Source organism: Aquila chrysaetos, chromosome 15 (assembly GCF_900496995.4).
Source record: "Aquila chrysaetos chrysaetos chromosome 15, bAquChr1.4, whole genome shotgun sequence".
In the NCBI taxonomy this organism is placed as follows: domain Eukaryota; kingdom Metazoa; phylum Chordata; class Aves; order Accipitriformes; family Accipitridae; genus Aquila; species Aquila chrysaetos.
Window position 1 is genome coordinate 2219315 of NC_044018.1, and position 21332 is coordinate 2240646.

Here is a 21332-nt window from a genome sequence, read left to right on the forward strand (position 1 = left end):
GCAAACTTCCAGTTCTTGACCTCAGTATTGGGGATATGTGTGGCTGTGTCTTGTTTTTGCATTGTTTAGCTGGCCTACTTCTTGACCTTTTTTTTTAAATTTTTTAAATTTTTTTTTTCTCACTTTGTGTACGTTTACAACTTTTTCCCTCTCTAACACGCTCCAGACAGATGAATAGCGAGTTGGGTACAGGAGAGAGGCAGATTCCAGTTTTCCAGTTGATCACCTTGTACAGTAAGTACCTTAATATTTCAAGAATAAGATTTTCTGTAGTGCCTAACACTGGCTTAATATTGACTTCACTGGGGAGCAGCATTAAGTCTGCATGCTTGGACAATGTTGTCCTAGAAATACAAGCTTCCTTGGCTTAACTTGTGTTTTGGGAGAAGCGTGCTCCAGCTCCTTTTATCTGAAGTGGTAAATTTTATTCATATCCCACTTCCAGGAGTGTGCACGTTTCAGCAGAGTGGAGAACTGATGCAGTTATGTCTTGTACCTGCTCAAGGCTGTAGGAAATCAGCACTAAAGGTGTTGCCACATAATTTGGCAATGTGTCATGTGCAGCTTCTTGTGCTGCAGAGCAGAGGAGACTCTAGGGTCAGGAGAGCAAAGGTTCACCTCCTCTATTCCAGCCTTGTTGGAGGTGTTGAACTCAGTGAGGAGGGTGGATGAGGGACCTGCCACGGCACATGTAGGGGTTACTCATAAAGGCATGCTGTGAAATCAGGCAAATAAGGCTTGGCTTGACTTGTGGGCTGGAAGGGGTAAGAAAAGAACTGGAAAGTGTCGCCTAGTTCATGGTAAGGATGGCAGTTTTTTTCTGAAACTAGAGGAGAAAATCGTTATTTCATGGGGAATTTTTACACATTAAAATATCTTGCATGCATGCTAATGGGCTGTAATAGCGAGCCCGTGCTTTATGAGGTGTCTACAAATATTTTTAAACTTGCTACTCTGAGGGACTTGCTAGTAAGTACTGGTTAATTGGAACATCTTGGCCCATCTGGTGCAGTGGCATAGCCAGACTGAAATAGTTAACTGCCTACTGTAGGTGTCTGCAAGCCGGGAAACACTCTACTTCTGGGTGTAAAATGCAGGTGCAGACACAGCAGGTGAGTGTGGGAACTGCATGGACTGAGTGAGACCACTGCACAATTAAGTTTATTTTAACAGTCTGTGCTAGTTTTGGCTGGGATAGAGTTAATTTTCTTTGTAGTAGCTAGTATGGGGCTATGTTTTGGATTTGTGCTGAAAACAGTGTTGATAATACAGGGATGTTTTTGTTACTGCTGAGCAGTGCTTACACAGAGCCAAGGCCTTTTCTGCTTCTCACCCCACCCCACCAGCGAGAAGGCTGGGGTTGCACAAGAAGTTGAGAGGGGACACAGCCGGGACAGCTGACCCCAGCTGACCCAAGGGATATTCCAGACCATATGATGTCATGCCCAGCATATAAAGCTGGGGGAAGAAGGAAGGGGGGGACATCTGGAGTGAGGGCATTTTTCTTCCCAAGTAACCATTACATGTGATGGAGCCCTGCTTTCCTGGAGACGGCTGAACACCTGCCTGTTGATGCAAAGTGGTGGATTAATTCCTTGTTTTGCTTTGCTTGCACACATGGCTTTTGCTTTACCTGTTAAACTGTCTTTATCTCAACCTATGAGTTTTCTCGCTTTTGCACTTCCAGTTCTCTCCCCCGTCCCGCCATGGGAGCGGCTGTGTGGTGCTTAGTTGCCAGCTGGGGTTAAATCACGACACCAGTATAGCATGGCATGCAGGATGTCCTTGGTTCAGATGTTCTATTCCTACCTACTACAGCATTGATTTAGCTTGTTATACTTCTGGATTCAGAGCAGTCTTTTTACCCTACTTTTGTTATGTGCCAAACACAGTGGGGACTCTCTTCTCAGCTGGTACTGACTGGTTTGACTACTGTAACAAACGCGATGGTGAATAATAAAACTGGAAGTAGCAGAGAGGTCATGTGAAGAACAAATGATGCTGTTATTGACCAACGGTGCCATCGTGCCATGGTCTTAATCGACAGATCTAATCCCAATATGTGTTTAGAGTCAGATCTGCTGACTTCAGTAGCTAAAATAAGTCAATACCATTGAATTCTCTTTCTCCTTGCATATCTTAAGTAGAACATAGTAAGTTGCAGCCTGACAGCTGTGCAATCCGCTGAAGGCCACAGGGCTGCATAGGCTTCCCCGAGGGCATAATTTGGCCTGCAGAACATTTATTATGGCTGGTGTCGTGTGTAGCAGTCTCAGCATTGACCTTCAGAAGCTGTTATGCATTTGTGGACCTGACGGCTAGAGGAATGAATAGAGGAGACAGGGATTTCAGGTTTGGAGTCCTTTTGTAGGGCAGAAGACTGTGATTAAAGCAAGAAGACTGCGTGTATGAGTTTAGGTCAGTAGGAGATAGCTGAGCGAAGGGCTGTTCTTGGCAGAGAGCTGGAACAGAAGAGATGCTAGAAACACAGTCTGTTTATGATTGCCATGGAACAAAATGGGAAAATAACCTGTTTCAAGGGAGTCCTTAACAAGTCATTCTTATGCAAGACTGTTTCGGTGGCACTAAATATCTAAATAACTGGGCTGTGGCTGGAATATAAAAATATTTTCAGGAGACTCATCTTCAAGCATCACCTGAGACTTCCTGGCTTGGTAGCAAAGCTAAGTATTGTGGGAGGTTTTATTGCGGGTCCCTTCCTATGAGGATGTGGCATCATCTGTATGAATGTGAGCTTAGGTCTGATGCTTCTTCCTGTGCAAGCACTGGGCTTAGCTGTGTACATGCTTGTGTGGTCTTGGCTCACAACTGCAATTAAGAAGGCTAAGCAAGAGCAGTAACTTCGGTATCGCAAGGAGGATTTGTGCTGCCTGTACTTCCTGCCTACAGTCCTCCTGAGGTGTGGTGGGGAGTGAGGGACATGAATTCCTGCTTCTTACTGCTGTTCTTCTCAGAAGCTGCTATAGACTCTTGCCTGCTTCTTTAAAAACTCAGAAGAACATGGCAAACAAACACTTGAGCTGTGGGAGGCCAGAGGTCTGTCCTGTCTCCAGCAGTGGACAGTAGAAATGGCCTTCATCTAGCATCAATTTATTTAGCTCTTATTTGAACCCACATGTGCTTTTGGTCTCTGTCCCACATGTTTCAAAGTTTAACTATAACTTTGTGTGATGAACCACCTCCTTTTGGTAACTGAACCTGCTGCCAACAAGTTTACTGTAATATGTTCCTGTTTAGGGAATTGTTGTTTGCATGTTTGCCAGTTCCATGCTGGCTTGGGTTCTGTAGATCCCTACCATGTCCCCTGTCAGAGGTCTCTTTTCCAGACTAAAATGTCCTAATTAATTCGACTGTCCTTACAGAAGGTGCTCCATGTCTTTGACCATCTTCACTACTCTTCTGTCCTCTTTTGTATTGATGGTAACTTTTGGTCATGGTTCACGTCTGTTTTTTTTCCTCCTCTCGAATGTTCTTACAGTCCTACTTATTAGAAGCTTGAAAGAACCATTAGGTTTCTGAGGGCCTGTCCTTTTGCTTCAGTTCTCTGTATTTATAAGCCTGGTAAAGAAACTAGGAATTTTGTATGCCCCACATAATAATAAGCCGTAGACTTATTTTTTTCTAAAAAGTTTATGTGTCTAATCTAAAGACTCTATCAGAAAAGCTATGAATAAACCTGATACATTCCAGTGCACTGAGTCACTAGAACAATATAGTATTTACCAAGGAGCCCTGGCAGACATTGTGTGGCTTTGTGCTAAAGCTGTCAACCAGGATATGAGATGTATCTTTGTATCCTGCAGCAATTTAGTGAAACTAAATGGCTGCTGGTGTGTACTGCATCTTCTAAATGGGGACAAGGAACACTCTGGATGTTAAACCTTCTCCCTCTCTCCGTTGGTTAAGAGGGGAAATTATATCAAAAGAGAGAATTAGTCTTATTTAGATAAATTTAAATCAGTGTCATCAAACAGGTACTGGTTCTGCAAGGGAAAGGCATGCCCCTCCATCCCCTGTGCATTGCTTAAGTGGTATTTATTTTATTAGTGCTGTGGCTTCCAAAAAGTAGAATGGGAATACGTGATTAAAATCTTAACATCTAGGGTTGTAGTCACAGGTCTGCAGTGATGGTCTGCAGACTGACATGCCTGGGGCTATGACATATCTGTGGTTTTGTTTATCTGCCCTGACACATATCCATGGCTTTTGTGCTGCCCTAAGGTGAATCACCGCTCCCACAAGGGTGGTTAAAGTTCTGCCCTGTGGGCAGCCTGGGAAACCTGGGTCTCAGTTCAGCTAAGGAACAGTTGGGTGTTTTCCTCAGCACTGAGTCAGAGCTCCATGGATCATCCAGAGCAGTTTTTCCCTGTGTTGAGGCTTGTCTTCTGAGTCCTGCGGTATCCTCCCCCATGCGTCCCAGCTTCATGGCTATTCTTGTGACTGGGCTTTTTTTCCTCCTTCCTCTCTGCCACCTTCCCCAGTGCTTCCTTCCTGCTTTTAAAATCAAAGAACCCACACAGTGATTCGGGCCTGTCTGTGCTTCGCTGGTGGGTTTTGTTCTGTTCAAAGAAGCCAAAGGACCTGGCTTCCGTCTGCCTCAGCCAACCCCTTGTTTCAAGGGGCCCGTGTTGATCACCGTTAGGGTATGGTGACCATTTCTGCCATACCAGTACCATGTCAAAAGCCCTGCAACCTTCTGCACCAGTCTGTGGTATCACAGTACTGTAAATTAGACCTACAGGTGTGTGCAGATGAAGTCCTCATAGCAGTTCTCCTGAAGCAGCAGGTATTTCTGCTGTGTCCAGGAAAGTATGTCAACAAATGTACGATCATTTCATTGCAAAGAGTTTGTCCGGACACTGGTAGTAAAACACCAGCTCCCTAAAGCCTCACCTGGCCTGCCAAGATGTGCCACCCTGGGCACACTGAGCTGCTTCACACAGCCATACAGTCCTGAATCCAAGCTGCGGCGTTCTCCCTGTACAGGGGACACATATGGCACAAGGAGGAGGAGAGAGGGAGAAAAATACATCCAGAAACCATAGGTTGATCTGGGGTCTATCACTACCCAGGGTGTCTTAGCCCCTGCTTGTCAAAGTGAAGGACTGTTGGCAGGAGGCTTTTTCATTCTTTCTGTGTCTTCTTCATATATATATTTATGGTTCTTTCTCATTCTTCTTTTTACATGTGCTTATGCAAAGTTGCATGCAGCTAGCTTGCCAGCCCACAGGCAGCCTACTGTAACAATTTCAGATGTAGTTTAGTAAGATAGTAAATTGAGAGTAATTTTTAATCTGGTTGGGATAAGAACAGCCAAATTGCTGTTTTTCTTGTTGCTTTCAGCGTTATTTTTGGCTGGGCAGTCCTTAGAGGGTGTAAATGTGCCAGACATCGATCCCTGTGAAAGAGGGATCACCTCTTCCTGGACAGTACTGGAACACTGCATCTATTTTATTTTTTTTAGTACATTGACTGAATAATATAGCCAGTGTGGAAAGGGCTTGTAAAATGGTGAGTTATGTGTTGGACTTTTGCTCTGCCCAGGAAAATCTGTCGTGATGGAGAGACTCCGTGTAGGGGAAACCGCATGTGTTAGCTTGGAGCAAGGGAAGGTTTGGAGGCCTTGCTGGGATCCCTGCTGTGATCCAGCGATGCTAGGGAAGTGGTATGCTATAAATGGGGAGCTCCAAGACGCCAACTAGCGCCATCACCCAGGGGACTTTTTAATTTAACATAGCCATTGAAATTGAGACTTGAGGCTGCGTGGGACAATGCTGTAATGGTAGAGCTGTAACAGGCTGCCTTTGTGGCAGAATTACAAAGCCGGCAGTATGTGCTGAAGTGCTCCTGCTTGCTAAGCCTGAATATCAGTTCGGGTTCTGTTCTCTTCCCTTCCCCTCCAGGAACTGGTTCGTATTTAGGTAGAATAAGTCACTGTTTGTGTGTTTATTTCTTTTCTACTTACAGTTCTTCTTGAATCACATGGTGGGTTAGAGGAAGAGAGCTCAAGTGAGGCTAAAACCATCAGGTTGCATGCAAGATCCTCCCACAATGTGTTAATGCAGGTCTACAACTCTTCATCTCACTTATTCTCTTGGTGTTGCTATTTTTTTAAATAACAAAGCTCAGCTATCCCCTGTTGGACTGTGGCTCTAGCTCCCCTGCTGCTCTTCTCCAGGCTGTTTCTTGGGTTCACTCCTGAACTGCTCCTGGGAGGGTATCTAAGCAGATTCCCTAGCTATATTTTTTTTTATGCTGTCTCTGCTACAGGGACAAGGCTCTAGACCGATTTCTTTCTGCTCCTCTGTCTTGTGCCCCCATCCAAAAAGGAGGGGGGAGAATCTGACCATTCCTGTTCAGAAATGTCATGTAAGCCTTCCTTTTGAAGTAGGGATAAACATTTACTGACACTTTCGAAGCAGCAGAGATAAATAGGCAGAGAGTTACTGAACTTGTAGCTGCAATTTTTATGTTGACGTAGAGGATCATCAAGCTTTTCACATGTGTGCTGTGAGGGACCATTTTCTGCCAGCCTTTTCTTCATACTTATCCACAAGCATGGTTTGTGGGGACCTGTCACTGAACATGTGCTCTCCACTCTAGATATCACAACGGCTGATCAGAAGTCATGTACCCTAGAGGCCAGGTGGCCTGCTGGGGCAGTTTCTTAGAGCTGTTTACAGAATGGGCTGGAAATAGAGCTGGATTATGCCAGCCTGGAGAACTGTGGAATGACATGGGATCTTCTCTGCAAGACAAAGAATACCTTGGCTCTAACCTCTGTCCTGGTGAGGCAAGTAAGTCCGAATTCAAATTACATCCGTATTTGCCAAAAGGATGTTGCGTGTGGATGATAGATCAGCTTGGAAGCTGGATGGGGGCCCAGGAGTTGAGCCTGCAATGGATGCCTCCTTGTAGTCAGACAAGCCTCATTGAATCTGGCCTGATGGTTTCTTTGCTCTCCTCTGCTCTGGTTTCTTCCATTGAGCACCCCAGGTATTGTAGCAGTGATGCGTGATGGTTCAGGAGGCGCTTCCACTCCAGAGGAGCGTGTCTGTGCCAGCCAGGGGTATGAGGGCTCCGTGTCACGGGAAGCATCAGCTTCTGGATAATTCTAAAGCAGAGGGCTTAACCATTTGTGCTCATTAAAAGATTTTGTTGTAAGAATGGGGTCAGTAACCCTGGGGACTGGCCAGGTATTGGTTTGATTTAAGAACTTCTGGCTTCCCTCGATTTCTTGTGAGTGAAATATCATTCATTTATCCAAAAAGCAGGTACTGAGTAATTTCAGTATATATGAACTTTGGCACCTAGGAAGGGAATGGTGTGGGAGACAAGAATACTCCAAGGTACAAAGCCTGAGAACCAATTTAAACTTGCTTGTGATATGAAGATGTTGCAGTAATTATTTACTATAAGAAAGCTATTTCAAAGTGGTTAAAAAAGCGTTAAAGGGACTCTTCAGGAGGTTTGCATGACTGGGAAGTAGGGAACAATGTGTGCCAGTAGCACTAACTTGCTTCTGTGAGTAAAATCTGTAGATGGCTGAACAGAAATACTTTCTAGATAGCCTCAGACTTGATAAAAGATTGACTAGTGAAATTTCACTTTTGATGAAAGTGCATTAGCTCACATTGTCAGATGAAGTTTTTTCTACACCGAAGGTTCACATGGTAGTTTGGAGAGAGGCCCCTGGGAACAATTGTGGGAAGCACAAGTGAAATCCTCCTTGCTTTTGTGTAAGCAAGGAAGTTTCCAGTGCAACTTGATCACAGAAGGCCCTGATATGAAAAGGATTTACTTTGTGGAATTGTTCTGTCATCACTCGGCAGGATAATTGACTTCTGATTAGGAAGAAAATATAGCTGAATGTTCGTGTTTGAGGTTATAAAGTCCTCTTCAAAAGGCAGAGCTCTTACTTAAACAGTGACTGCTCTGGCAAGAACAGGATGCTTGTGACTCCATTATGCCGGTATTGATGTAACAGCTGTTGTTTAAACAACTTGTTTCTCCCTCCTTCACACTCCTTCCTCCTCCTGTTGTAAATCAAAGGAAGAGTGGGAATCAATGTTGTTATTTTTCAAAAAATAATAACAAGGTTATTAACTTTTCTACTTCTGGAAATGTTTTTGTCATGTGCTTCCTGTACTCAGTGGGTCTCAGACCTGCTGCTCTCTGGGTGTTTAGCTGGAGATACTGGTGCCTGGGGGATACTTATTTCTGACCTTTCTTCTGTTACCACCTCCAAAGTGACCCACGAGCTAAAAGCAAGCCAGGATTTGTACCTCCTGCAGGCAGCAGAAAGGCTAATGTGGAAGTCATGGGCATCTCGCTGTGAAGAAGATGCTTAAAATTTTAGAAGAGGACATCTTGGTGCAGAGTGGTGAGCAAGGGGTGCGGCTTACCTTGCCAGGAAGACTCCTGGGCAGAACAGGTTTCCCTTCTGCCTCTGTGAGCAGGCTTCAGCCTGGAACTGTGTTAGACAACACTGCAGAAAAACTTATCCGGAGACTTGAATCTCTGTTAGTAATCTATGAAGAGTCAGATTATTGTTTTGCATATTAGTATTTACACTGTTGAAAAGAGAGTGGGAAGATTTTTGAAAGCTGGTGCTAAGTTGGTCTGGATCTGGAATGACTTCAGAGGCATTTCACAATGCCTCAACCCTCTGTACAAGAGTCTGGTGGCAGCTGCTGCTCTGGACAGTATAGATCTTATGGGTTATATTGCAGGTCTTATAAGGCAGTTCCTATGAAAGCACTTTCAGAAGAGAGATTTAAGTTGGGAGCGGTGGAAGGTGAATGTATTGCTGCACTGAAACTGCCCTTAAGGAAAGGAGGATGCACTTCTTCCCTTTCCCCTCCCGCCTTCTATGTGGGGCTGCCTGGATCCTCTGCTTCATCCTGCTGATCCAGCTGCTGTCTTTCCCTGTGGACAGATTTTGTGTCCTTTTAATTCTGTCTAGAGCGCTCACCGTGAGGCATCACAGAGCTGATGCCTTTGAGGAGGAAAGCAAGCCTTCATTAGGTCTCTAGGGAGCTAATTTATACTGATACTCTTGCATTCGCTAGTAATGTGTGTTTGTTTCTATATGCTTTTGCCTCTGAGATCTTATTGTAAGAGTGAAATGAAGTTTCAGTTTGCTGCTGTCTGCAGGACTGTAACTGCACAAGTCAGTTTCAGATCCTTAGCAGGAAGGGTGGGAGAATTGACAAAATATTTGGGCTGAAATTGGATGTTTTAGCCTTCTGGTCAGAGTTGGGTTTTGTTGTTCTCTCTCAGCAAGTTGTGGATTCTTTCAACCTTTAACCTTTAGACTAAAGCATGTTTCAATAATTATTATTAGTTTATTTTATCAGTGATACTAGCAGAAGATTAGAAGGTGTGTGGGAAGAGTGATCTCATCCTTCCCAGCCCTGATAGGAGATACCACTGGTGTATTACTGTCTGATGTTGGATTTTATTTCAATGTAGTAAAAAAAAATCTTAAAAAAGTAAAGTGTATGTTATAGCTACGCTTTTTTCAAGCCATGATTAGAAAGAAAAAAAAATTGGGACAGAAAATTGGCTACTTGCTATTGAACATCGAGCTTTCCCTAATAGCCAAAATTGAAAGTTTTATATGTCTGCCTTGAACACAGTTCACTCTCTCCAGAAACTTCTTAAAATGGAGCGCAGCCTGAATGGGAAAGCTTTTAAAAAGTCTGTTGGAAATCCCAAATCAGCAGGGATTAGATAGCAATATCAACAGGAGAAAACAATTGTGTCTTCTGCCCGCACAGCCTGGAGGTTGTTTTCAGAGAGGTTCTCCTGTTTCTGGAGAAGGTGGAAATGCAGAGTGACTTAGAAGTGAGTTGTGAAACCTGGTGCCATTGCTGGGTCTCCTAATGGTTTTTCTTGCTCAGATGAAGGTCCTGAGTTTTGTTTCCTTCTTTTCATTTTATTCAAAGTGTTCCCATTAGATTGTGTGTGTGAAAGGGTACTGGATACTGACTGAGGTAGATAATAAGGGAGTAAGCCAAGAGCAGCATAATTTATAACATGTGAAGTGATTCTCTTCAGAGCATTAATGAGTGGTGACCCAAGCACAGGTAAATTGTCTGTAGGTTTTTTCCTCTTTCCTCCTAAACCTATGATCATTTCCCTCCCTGGGCAACCTGTCCTTCACCACCGTTAGCTTTGTCTCAGTTTTCGTCTACATTCAAAAGTTGAACCGCTTTATCCTCAATTGATGTGTGCTCCTGTAGGGTGGAGAGCGCTGCGGTGATATAAAAGCATTTATAATAGAATGGCTCATTCTTGCGTTGGGAGAGGAATAATGGGCGTGAGATACAGCTTTATAGTTATAAAGCTATCTAAATTTAGAGTGTGGTTGTGCATCGTAGCTGAACTAATATAATGTCAAGCTGGTGCTGCAAGGAAAGGTTTTGCTCCCAGCGTTGTGCTCCCACTGATCTTCTTGTGCTGACACATATCTGATTCCTTCCTTCTCGGTACAGATAGTTTCCTTCCAGCTTAAGTCCCTGAATCAGCTCACTGTAGATCCAGGCTTGGAAGCTGGGGAAGAGATCTCTCTTTTCAACAGCAACAGGCCATTAGATCAGCTGAGCAACAGTGCGGAACCACGTCCTAAGTGAAGTCTCTTGTGCCAGTAGCGCGTGTCAGTATTTGAAAGGTTATTTGCAGTTCTGCTTTCTCCCCTGTGATAAGTGATGTGTGGGACAACCATCGTAAAAGCAGTGCTTTCATATTACTTTGTGATCCTGAGTTAAATTACTTCTCCTGGAAATAGCTGCATTTGCTTACAGCCACCAAAATAAGTGCAGAGAATTATGGGCAGATCATTTATATGGCATATGCTCTGTGATGTTCTGTGTGTTATGACCAACTTGAAAAAGTAATTAAAAAAATAAGTTTTGCTGTTTCTTGCTGGATGTTGTTGGATACTTAATGGAGCTCGTTGGCAGAAAAGTGCTCCCTCCCCAGGGATCTTTCCAGAGTCATTAGACTCAGTGAAGAATGACTTGGAAGAGCATGCCACATAAGAAACTGCTGCTTCGCCGAAGTGTAGAACATTTGCTGGACACGGGAGCTCAGAAGGGGCCCTGTCCTCAAAAGGCATCCCTGAGCAGCTGCAGGGTGATAACAGAGGTGTGCTTGGGATGCTGAAGGGCAGCAGGAGGGTTACTATCTCTCTCTATAAATATGTAATATAGATGATACCATACAGGGAAAAAAAAAATAATCCTTTAACTTAAAGGGCAGTGTTGATCCCCCAAAGGAAAATGATATTATAACGCCACAAATAAGCAGCAACTGAGAGTTAGAAGAAGGCTTTTAGTCATGAGATATGTAGCTTTAAAACAGTAGTTTGGATGGAAAAAAGGGGGCTGAGTTCAACAGCCAGTTGGCTCTTTCGAAAATGTTTTGATGCTTTTCAGAGAGGTCTTTGAGTTGGTGACTGCAGCAGGCTGTACCTGATGTAGGAGGTCCTGAGCTGTCCCATGCTTGTTTATACTCACTATGAAGATTCAAGGCTACTGAGTAATGCTTGCTTTGTGTGCTAGGTGTGTGTGCGCATGGTGTTTCCCTCCCTTGAGGGCAGGAGCAGGTGAGCACAGGCGGGGGGTTGGTGATCTGTAGAAAGTCATGACGGCAGCCTGCAACGTGGCCTCTGCAAAATGTTTCACCTGCAGAGGGATGTGGGGCAAAGATTTGCTGCTCTTTTGCTTGGTTGGGGCTTTCTTCTGAAAGCCATGTACTTTCAAGAAGGATTTTAATGCAATATCCAGTTGTTAATGTGATAGTATTTTTAATGCTGTATTTTGAGGGAGAAGCCTTTGCTGAACGTAACCTTAGGCAAAGTATGGAAGAAACAAACAAACAAAAAAGTGAAGTGGGAAGTGATAAAGAGTTGGCAGTCATACAGCTATGGATTTGCGTGGGAAGGCCAAAAATGTGCTCTGTCTTTTATCATAAAAAATGAAATAACAAGGCCTGGCCCCTGCCCCTTGCCTACACAGGCAGAAGCGTACCCCCTCCTAGCTCCAGTCCTCCTCCAGCCTTGAGTGCTGAGCCTCAAACCTTACCTTGAAGTTTAGAAGAGGAGGGCTGCTCAGATGGCAAAGCACCCCGTGCGTTGACGCGTTGGTGTATGGCTGTGAATTCGGGGCCTCTCTGTTCTCCTCCAGGCTTTCAGCCTCTGCCATCCCTGCGGGCAGAGCTGCCCCAGGCCTCAGTGGTCCCAGGTCTCCCATCCTTTCCGTGTGCTGGGTACAGGCATCAGGTCATCCGTTATGCCACCTCTCAGCTGGTACCAGTTAGCTGCTGCTGCACAGTGCGGATGTGCACCGTGTTGGAAGGCACTGCTCTGTGCTGTGTCCTCAAAGGGCAGTGGAAGTCCAAAACCTGTCCAAAAACTGCAAATGTTTGTTGGAAGGACCCCAGAATGGCAGCCAGGAAAGGTCAGTGCAGCTGTCTTGCATTGCAGTGTGTGTTAAAACACAGCAACATTTTTCATCTGGAATTGTCTTGATTCAGAGATGTCATCAAGATGAAGTGTACTGCAAATACATACATTTCTGCAGGAATTGCTCTGAATGCAATGGACACTTTTAATAATGTCTCAGTATCTACCTCACTGTGTGCAATCTTAATTTAACTAGAAGCCAAGGGCATAGATGAAATGTCGAGCCAAAAAACTTTGACTCTGTCTATCACTAAAAACTAATGCATGCAGTTGAGGTGCATTATTTTAACCCCTGTATTACCACCATCCTGAGTGAGCAGGTTGGAGAAGCAGCTCTGAGCTGGATGGCAAAGGAAGCGGGTGCCTGAATGGGAAGAGCCGGGACTGGATCTGGCACGTGGGGCTGGGTGGAGCAAGCAGTTGGGGTTCCCTGTGGGTCCTGCCTCTATGCAAAGGGTCGGAGAGGGGGTAACTAAATGCAGCAGCAAACATCTGCTGGCTCTACCCCAAATGTTTCTGATGTCTCCTGGCTGTGCCAGATTGCAACAGCACATGTAATACTGGAATTGCACAACCAGCTACCTGCTTCCCTGGCTATGTTTCAGGTTTCCCTGGGTCTTTGGAACTGCCTCTGCCTTGGATTAGCAAAGAGAAGATGGTGGCCACCTGTGTGGGGCAGTGACAAAGCTGACTTATCAGTGCTGGCCCCAGTATGCTGCAGCATACAGCAGTCTGGTTTTGCAAGCAATACATTGCAGCTTCTATGGGAAGTTGCTGTGACCATGCAAGCTCCCAAGAAAACCAGTTGAGGCACCGCATTAGTCTAGGGAAAGCTTTCCATCTTCTGTGTTTGGTCTGAACGCTGCTTGCAGCCCCGGACAGTCTCCTGACTTGCTGAGCACAGTGGCCAGATGGTGGTGAAACCTGTGCTGTGCCCTGTGGGGCATGGTGTTACACTATAAATGTAAATGGAATATAAATTATATATATAAAAAAACATAGTTACACTATGTTTCTGTAACTAGTGTCTGCCATTGCATATCTGAGTTCTCCAGAAGGAACACTGTCCGACAGCATTTCTGGTGGATGGCAATATCTGAATAAGATGACCATGCTGCAAGGTGGGTTTTTAAGCCAGGCAGGCTGGCCCAGATGGCCAGTGAAGTGGGGTCAGAGAGCAGCTGGAGATGTGATGGACAATTTGAAAATGTCCTCATCTCCACTGTTGTAGGAAAACATAACCTGAATGACATTGAATTTGAGTAAAATAGAGTCTAGAGCATGAGACTAAATGATTTGAATGGTAGCTTGTATCGCCAAACTCTTACTTCCTTGATAGTTCCTTTAGGTTGAAGAATGCTTTTAATTCGATGCACTCACTGCATACGAAACCAGTGGACTTGCAATTGCTGCTGAACTGGTGTATCCAAGGGATCTGCAACAGACTCTGCTGCACATAGGCATCTGTTTTGCTGTCACAAGTGAGGAACCTGTGTTTGTCCAGCTCCAGGGCAGTGGATGTCACTCAACACCTGATTGATGGGGGAAGAGACAACAGTCTTCATCTCTGCAGAGAACCTCCTTCTGTGTTCAGCAGCGTAAGGCAGAAGGGATCTTTGTGAAGTATGTGTTAGACAAGAAATTAGAATGGAAACAAGGTTTTAAACTACATATTTTTATACTATTATGTTCCTATCCAAGCTTCTCCTAGGCTATATATATGTTGGGGTGAGATTTTTTGAAAACTAGAGGATTTTATGCCTTTTAGTGTCTTTAAGTCTTTGAATGTGCTCCACTTATTCTTAGGTTTCCTTTCCAACTGCATCATTAAATGTATTTCCAACTGAAATGTATACTTAATCAGCTGCCTCAAGGGTTTGGGGTTTTTTTAATGGGGAAGAACTCAAAATATCCTTATTTTCATGGTAAGATCACAAGCATTGGCCACCACTGTGTATTTTGGCTTTTTAGTTCACATGTATGTTTATGCATATTCTTCCTGTCCTTGCAGATGTTCTCAGCTACTCTTTGTAGATCCAACAAACTGACCCTTCTCCTCTTAAATACAAAAATTTCCATGTCAATTTAGCAAATAATTGACTGGTTTTCTTTTGAGGATAAGCTCTTTTTTACAGAAGACAGCGGTACTACTGCCCTGCCAGTGTAGGTGTCTCAAATACTTCATGACTCTTCTGCTTTTTTTGGTAAATATTTCACTGCTCCTTTTTATCTCCACTGGTTCTCCCTGCTTTAACTCAGAAAATTGGATTAAATTTACACTAATACTATTTTATTTTATCACACTGGAGAGTGGTGTATGTATTTCAGTATATGGAATAGAAAGCTTATTTGGAACGGTAACAGTAGCTGTTGATGGCTAGGCATAAAGCTACTTTGAAATACTTATGTGTGCTGATATAATGTCTAATTAGAGGGAAGATGGATGAAACCTGATTGTTACTGGATTCGCAGGCGCTTGCCTTGGGTTCAGTGGGGAGGAACTCAGCCAAAGCTGAGGACTCAAGTCCCTAATTGGAGCATTGTGTGGGGGAGACGCTAGAAGTGTTTCTCCTCTTCTGCCGGGAGAGAGCTGGTGTTATGGCAGGCAGATTTCTGGAGGTAACAAGGACACGCTCTTCCCTACCTGCAGTGGGGCTCTTGAACTGGCAGCATGTGGTCTGAATGTAGGTAAGTAGCCCAAGAGCCAGGGACATTTCCTTGGACAGTGGCTTTACAAAGGTGGGTGTCTATCAAGTGGTGTTGGGAAGCAGCAGTCCTGCAGGGAACAGCTCTCAAATGGGGGAGACATTTCACAGCGTGAAGCCCAGTCAGTATGGAAAGGCTGCAGCACCTTTGAAGAGGAAAAACAAAGGAAGAGCAGTTGAATTGGTTTTTACAACTCATAAAGGGTGGGTGTTTCTTTAAAGCTTGTTTGTAGTGCTCATTCTCGCCTCTGACCTGCATGGCCAGAGCTGACTTGCTTTTTCTGCAGAGTCAAGATTTCTGTTGGGGCAGAAGTCAGAGGGAAATACGAGGTATCAGCTCTATCCTGGCTGCGTGCTGGGGAAGGCTGCTGGACTGGAAAGGTTAATTTGTGTTTTTAATGGTGTATATATCTATGGGGCACTTCCTAAGTTGAAAGAGTAGATACCTTATGTTAAAACTGCCAGAGATATTCATTTCCCTCTCTGCAAAATAAGGATAAATACTTCTTGATCTGCCAAAAGGGGCTGTGTGGGTTTAATTAACGTTTGCAAAGTGCTTGTGGATAGCATCTTTCATCTGAGGATCTAAAGGCAAAATATATTCTAGGCATTCTCGCTCAGCTTTGCAATTATTCCTCCAGCTGTCGTGAGCTGTGCCAACAAAAACTACTCTCCTGTCATCAAGGGATTGTTGATGCCTTGTGACTTGTTTTGATTTTGATACTCTCTTCCCCCACTCCTTCTCCCCACACACTTGCTACGCAAAATATAGCATGCTCTCCAAATCTGGGGGAGAGAATAAAACCTATTCTTTTCTGTCACAAACTATTTGTGTCTCATGTTATGTTCTCTTTTGCCCCCCTTTTTTGGTCTATGCCCTTTGCAGGGGTGATGGCGTCTTTTTTTTTTTTTTTTTTTAATTAAATCCTAGTCACTCCAGAGAGGCATGCTGGCCTGTGCACTGTCATTTTTTATTTTAAGGTGGATGTGAAATACTAGATGAATTCCTCCATTCCCTGGACTCAGGTTTCCCTGAGTTCATACTCGCAGTGTTTCAAGCCTAATAATTTTTAGATTAAATAGTTATGGCTTCAACCCAGATTGAGGTACAGCCTTTGTACAAGACCATATGCGTATCTGTGTGAAAAGGGAAGAATACCTCTGGTTTCCAAATGCATTTGCTGTTGTTGATACTTGCTGTGGGACTGGGTCCTTGCACTCTGTGTCATGCTGTCTTCATCCATCCCAACATGTCCTTGCAGCATCATCACATAGTTGGTGCTTGGTAGCAGTGGTTGCCCACTGCAGATTTGGGTGGGTTTGTAGGTGGGCTGAGCACGGACTGCCTACAAAGGAAGTATAGACATGGGAAAACGGGTTTTGGGAAAACTGGGTACCCCAGAGCACCCCCATAAGTCTTATCTCTTAGGTAACTGTGGCTATTACTGTTATTCTAGTGAGGATTCATTAATCTTGACTTAAAAAGCATATGAGATTTAAATTTTTTTTTTAACTTGAAGAAAGTGCAAAATATCATTTGAAGTCTTGGAATGTTTAAGCTCATAATTATCTGTGGGAATGAAGGCTACAAAGAAATTACTTCAAGAGTAGCTATGTATGGCTGCTTTCATCAACCTGTGTGTTAAAGCTAGATCTGTTTGCTTTAGCACTTAAACCCTTGCTCCTGTTTGCCCTTCAGATGAAGTAATGCTGTGGGAGAACGAGCAGGAGTCTGTCCCACCACATGCGTCTCTATTGGAAAGTAAGCTGGTTCTTTGTGACAAGTTCTTTTATTATTGGCAAGGGTTTAACAGCCAGAAAAATAAAATGTAGTGCGCTAACTTGTTTTCCCCTCTTTAAATTCCAAGTCTTACATCGCAGAGTACACAGCAAGATGTGGTTATTCTCTGCCTCATGCTTCTGGCTTGAGGGATTTGATGCTCCGAATTGGAATGGATATCCCTGGTTCCCACTATGGGTGGAGGGAGTCGTGTGACTTCATGAAGATTTGTGTCCATGTTTGTCAGTGTGAACTTCATTATGGGAGTAGAGATGTCTGACTCCTGCATAAAATGTAGCAAGTTTCTTCTCCCCAGAAGAGAATTCTGAATTCTGCCAAGTGTGTCGTTGATGGTTTTCAAAATAATAAATCTTAGCACGGTGCATGCACTTCACTCCTTACTGGAGTCTGTGATGTTTGTTGGGTGAGGACAGCAGTAGCTGAGATGCAATCCACCACTGCCTCCCTGTGCTTTGGTGCTGTAAGAGGGAATGGAAAAATCTGAGTGAATGATGACTTAACCAACAAGTTTGATTAAAACAAGAGATGAGCTCATCTGAGCATCCTAGTAATCATCTGCTGCTTTTATGCAACTGTTGAGACTTGAGCTTATGGCAGCACATTTCCTGCTGCCCCTGGGATGCGTGTCCTTTGTGGAAGAGGTGCACCAAGAGGGGTATTCCCAGTGCTGGTCTCAGCCAGGGGAGGCTTTCTAGTTACCTTTTTTGCTAAAGAGCTCTTGAGAAATGTCAGGAAATGTTGCCTGGTATTTGGAAATAGTTTTGCTTTGCTGTCTGTTTTGGACGGGTTATTTTTTCCCTCTTCCTAACCCCCTTTCCCATCTGACGACTGTGTGCCCTGTTTGTGGCAATGCACATGTCTCTTGTGGCAACTTGGTTGTTCACGACCAGCAACCCCGGGTGGGAGAATAAAGGGCAAGTGACTTTGAGGAGAGACTTGGAAGAGGAAATTAAGCCAAATACAAAAACTGCATGGGCAAAGTTTGTTTCTGTAACCCTGAGCTCTGATTACGTGCAGTTCTGCGGCATAACAATCTTCACGGCTATGGACAAGTTGAGTGAGATGAGCAACCAGGGAGGCTGTCAAGCTGTACCCCTGGACCAGGAACCAAACTGCTTCTCCACCGTGCATCATCTTGTGGTTTTATTGCTGAAAAATGGGGCTCCTACTCCTGCTCTTAGGGGACTTTTTGATGTTCCAGTAGAGCTTCATCATCTGAAGAAAGCTCAAAATTACAGCTCCGAAATTGTAATTCTGTCATTTCAAGCACAGCCTTGTGTATCATTGCCAGATAATTCCCCTCTCTTCAAATATGGGGAGCCATCATCATGTGTTCCTCTCAGCTGCTTTTTAGCTACTCTTAGCTCTGGGGCTCTTCTGTTCCTGGAGCAGAAGAGATCAACAAGCAAGTTTGTCATGATTTGTTTCCTTACATATGCCTTAATTACAGCACTTGAGAGGAGGGATTTTTCCCATCTCTCTATCTTGTTTAGTTTATCTCATTGTAGGCCTCTCCTTTTGGGCTGGATTTAATTGGCAAGCTGTGTCTCAGGAACTTCAGCTGGTATTTAGTCATCCCTCACTTTAAAAGTTGGGCAGAAATCCATTCCTCCTGTTAGACCTCTCTGCTGTCTGCCTGCCCCAGTGGCCTTTTTCCTTTTCCTAGCAGACTTGTGTTTCTGAAGCTGGGTGAGTTATTCCTGTGGGCCCCACCCCCCCAGTCTTGTGTTTTCCCTAAACTGGTATGATTGATTCAATTTATACCCTCTAAGCAGTCTCTTTCACTTAACAGTTGACGCAGTAAAATGAACTTGGAAAACAAATTTGTTATTCCTTAATATTTTCAAACTCCCTAGTCTCCCATATTTATTCTTTTTTTAACAGAAACCTCCTATTGAGCTCTTTTGTAAGAGCTTTGTATCTCGACTTTTCTCTTAACGGCTGTCTTCTGGGCTACAGCACTCGATGCACAAGTATAATAGCCTTAAGCATCATATAATGCTTTCCCTTCCCAGGTTCTCTAAGCCCTAGACAGCTATACATTCACAGCTCTGTGGAAATATAGCCATCTGGGAGGTGGAAAGATGATTATTGACTAGAAGAGCAACATCACACTTCAGTCTGGGAGCAGAAAGTTGGACTGAGACTGCTGTGGGGTGTTTGGAAGAATTGCTGGGAGGTTCATGGCTCATCTGCATATGGATATTCAGGTGAACTAATCTGAATTCAGCTTCTCAGGTTCAATTGTTTGAAGTTTATGAAATTTAGTTCTTACCCAGAATGAAATTTGCCTGAAGGTTTGTCTTAATTTACTTCCAGACTCAAAATTAAGCTAATTCGAAAGAAGGTCAATTCTGCAAATAGAGGTTTAGTATGGTTGAACTAATTGGCTTGGATTAATACCCTTTTAGTTAAAATAGAGTAATTTTAACTGAGTGGCCCTGTAGTGAAGTCAGAGCTGGGTTAGGACCCAGGAATTCTTGCCATTGTCAAAGGGTTTTGACTTGCTTTTATTCGTGCCCCATTTCGGTGCCTTTGATGTGGGCATGCTGCCTGGGCACCGGGTGTTTTGTATTGCTTACCATGTGTTCCTGTGTGTTGAGCTTTCCCTGTGCACAGCAAATCCACCACATCATCACATGAGATCTGCTTTTCTATGCAATAAGATGCCTTGAGCCTAGCAGAGCAGTATGCATTTTAAATTTATTTTAAAGCAATTAATGTTTTTTTTTTCCAAAGCAGTAAAGCAATAAATAAGAAAAGCTTCCTTGATACTTATAGGAAATTTCAATTTTTGTTTATACTTTTTCTGAAATCTACAATGAAAACAATAATGTTTCTGTGAAATGTAAAGGTTTTAAAGATGCTCCAAAAATGAAAAATGGTCTAAAATGAAAGCTTGGGCAGCTCATGGGTCTGTTTTCCCATAGAAAATGCTTTTCCCTTGTGGACATAGTAAAGGCTGAATAACCTTGCGTAGAACTTGATTCTCAGATTTCAGGGCAAGTCTGCTTTAAACCTCTTGAATCTACACACGTAAGTCATCCTTCCTGGCAAATGCTCTGGTGCTGGTTTTCCTTGTAAAATCAATAAACGGAGATAAAGAAGAAAAACAAGCGTTAAGATCTTTGAGTGAAGAGAGGAGATGATGCTTTTGCAGGTACTTGGAAGAAACGAAATTTAAGCCATTTTCCTCATTCAAGCTGCTGTTCTTTTTGTACATATTGACTTTTAAAATCTTGTTCATTCTCCAGTTCCTGCTAGGAGGGGAACACTTGCACTCATCTGAACTCTAGCAGATGGCTGTTAGGTAAGTGTGTGAGCAGGACAGAGGGACCTACAATTTTTCAAGCACCACAGATTAAATAAAATTTCTCTCTATAAAAGCACCTATACATGCTCTTAATGTTAGACTTTGTATATTTTTATCTCGAGTAGTCATCCTTTCTACCTGAATTATGTTGCTGCATTTTAATTGTAACAAGTTATCTAGTTTCATTGTGATGATTGTTTCATAAGCTGGGATCTTATGTGCCTATAATTTGTATGGACAGTTCTGACTGGCATCAGGAATGTCTCAGCGTTGATTTCAGCCTGTGACTAAATACATGAAGCTTGTATCAGTTGCATGGCTGTTGTATGCAGCTATCCATTGTCACTGACACCGTGGTAATGCTCCTCTGTCATGAGGATTAAAATTATACTGCTCCCTCCCCAAATTAATGAAATAATTATTTAATTATTAGGTAACGGATAAATGGACTTAGTAGATGGGATTTAATTAGCCTGATAATTTAGTTTGATGTTAACCTGCTTTTTAAATTTAAAACGTTTCTATTCTTTCAGTTAATTTTGTTTAGTTAATGAAGTAAATACAACTGGAAACTTTCATGTACCGGTTCCCTTTTTGCCAGGAACAGACATAAAGCGAGAGCTACCCCAGCCTATGTCCAAGTGAGCTTTCTGAGCCTCCAGAGGAAGCACCTCTCTCTCCGAGTGCCAGTCAGTCTGTGCAACCCAGACTGCAGGTGCTGCAGAAACACGTTCTTCCCTACTCTCAACTCGTGCTCATCTGTAAAGCACTTAAAAATATATACAATGATTTGATCTCCTGGATCTGCTGTTTTTCAGTGCTTACAAAGTCTGCTCCAGGGCAGAACAGCATGGTGTTGGCAGGACTTCCTGAAGGGCGTTATCCTTTCTACATAGGTGGCTGCAGGGAGACCCAGTGCTGCACCATGAATGTTTTGAAAGGTGAAGGCTGAGAACGCTGGATAAGAGGATGGACAGTGTGCTGGTTCCTAGTGCTTCTTCAGTGTTATGTGTTGGCTTCAGA

The 21332-nt window shown here is 43.6% G+C and overlaps 1 protein-coding gene across 14 annotated transcripts in view; it reads left to right on the top strand.

The window, feature by feature from the left end:
- The window catches only part of EXTL3 (exostosin like glycosyltransferase 3), a 135788-nt gene that overhangs the window by 23281 nt on the left and 91175 nt on the right, over positions 1–21332 (top strand). For 11 of the 14 annotated variants that reach the window (XR_003926639.1, XR_005934053.1, XR_005934051.1 and 8 more), the window contains exon 1: positions 161–234. The exons of 2 other annotated variants lie outside the window; for them this stretch is intronic. The gene's annotated coding sequence lies outside the window, so the exon portion shown is untranslated. Of the gene's footprint in view, positions 1–154; positions 235–21332 lie in introns of those variants that run through there. One more of the 14 variants, XM_030036876.1, reaches the window with a different exon arrangement.